At 41.2% G+C, this 1,828-nt stretch overlaps 1 non-coding gene across 1 annotated transcript; it reads left to right on the top strand.

Annotated features, from left to right (window-relative positions):
- Positions 1-537: 537 nt before the first annotated feature.
- Positions 538-644, top strand: LOC112724810 (small nucleolar RNA R71). Its single transcript, XR_003163955.1, has one exon. It is a non-coding gene; the product is annotated as a small nucleolar RNA R71 (small nucleolar RNA).
- The last annotated feature ends 1,184 nt before the right edge of the window (positions 645-1,828 follow it).

The following is a 1,828-nucleotide window of genomic DNA, read 5'->3' as shown; positions in this document are numbered from 1 at the left end:
TGCTGATATGATCTCTGTGTGGGATGTTGGTGAGCTGCATTGTTATTGGGGTTGTACCGTCTCTGATCTTGGCCTTGGTCTTGTTGATTTCCCCACCCAAAGTTTGGGTGGTTCCTCCAGCCAGGATTATACGTTTTGGAGTATGGGTCATGGTTCTGCCTAGGTGAATTTCCAATGTAGTTGGCTTGCTCCTGACTACCCTCTGCTTCTTCATTCACTCCTTCTTGAGTTGTTGCTGAAGTGGTGATTGCTGCTACTTGATTCCTCTCCATCTTCTTGGTGAGGTCAGCCAATATCTTGGTAATCATCTTGTTTTGAGCTAGCAGTACATCCACATTGTTTAGCTCCATCACTCCTCTAGTGTTGCCTCTTTCAGAAGCATAGAAGTAGTCATTCTCAGCTACAGTCTCAATGACATCTATGGCTTCTTCAATGGTCTTCTTCTTGTTCAGAGATCCCCCAGATGAGTGGTCTACTGCCTTCTTTGATTCATAAGAAAGACCTTCATAGAAAATGTGCAGCTGCACCCATTCATTGAACATATCTGGCGGGCATCTTCTTGTCAAGTCTTTGAATCTCTCCCATGCTTCATATAGAGTCTCACCATCTTGCTGCTTGAAAGTTTGAACCTCAGCTCTCAACCTGTTGATTCTTTGAGGAGGATAGAATCTCGCCAAGAATTTGTTTACCACATCTTCCCAGGTTGTTAAGCTCTCCTTCGGGAAGCATTCCATCCATTTAGATGCCTTGTCCTTGAGTGAGAAGGGAAATAGAAGTAGTCTGTAGGTGTCAGGATGAACACCATTAGACTTTACAGTGTCACATATCCTCAGAAAGGTAGTTAGATGTTGACTGGGATCTTCTTGAACACTTCCTCTGAATGAACAATTGTTCTGAACAAGGGTGATGAGCTGTGGCTTTAGTTCAAAGTTGTTGGCATGTATGGTTGGCTTTTGAATGCTACTTCCACAGTTTCCTAGGTTTAGATTGATGTAGGATCCTAGAACTCTTCTCTCTTACCCAGCATGATGCGCTGGACCTTCTCTGCCATGGTTGTGAGCCTCTTCTTCAAGATGGTTCTCCATATTCTCATCTATGTCTAGTTCAAAGTACTCTTCCTCTTCCTCAGCACCAACTACTATCTTCCCTCTTGCTTCCCTCCTTAATCTAAAGAAGGTCCTCTCAGGTTCAGAATCAAAGGAAGTTGAAGCCCCGCTTCTTCTACCTATCATACAACAAACAAGGCAAAAGCAAGAAGGGTAGATGCAGACAGTATTTTTTGCAGAAATGCTGTTAGTGTGAGTGATGCAATATATCAAACAGTTAGTGGGTCAGTGGACGAAATAGTAAAAAAAATGATATGCAGATAGCACCACAAATGGGTTAGAGGTAAAGGGAAGGAAATAACTAAAACTAAAAGTAAATTACTCAGATGGAATTAAATCAAACAAAAGAAAAGTGCTCAATCTAGTTATCCACCAATTTAATCATTGTTGATACAAAATCAATCCCCGGCAACGGCGCCATAAACTTGATGCACGGAAACTTGTCTCTCAACAAATTTACATTCGGCAAGTATACGAAATTGTCGTCAAGTAAAAACTCACAATAGAGTGAGGTCGAATCCCACAGGGATTGTTTGGTCAAGCAACTTTAATTGGAGGAATGTTCTAGTTGAGCTAAGCAGAATTTGATATGAGAATTGCAGAAAATTAAATGGCGGGAAAGTAAATGGCAGAAAATGTAAATGCTGGAAATAAAGAGCTGAATATAAATGACGGAAAGTAAATTGCAGAATCTTAAATGGGGAATGGGGAATTTAGCATGA

This window comes from Arachis hypogaea, chromosome 11 (genome assembly GCF_003086295.3).
Source record: "Arachis hypogaea cultivar Tifrunner chromosome 11, arahy.Tifrunner.gnm2.J5K5, whole genome shotgun sequence".
NCBI lineage: Eukaryota > Viridiplantae > Streptophyta > Magnoliopsida > Fabales > Fabaceae > Arachis > Arachis hypogaea.
Note: the sequence above shows the minus strand (reverse complement) of the source record. Positions and strands in the feature narration are given on the sequence as shown.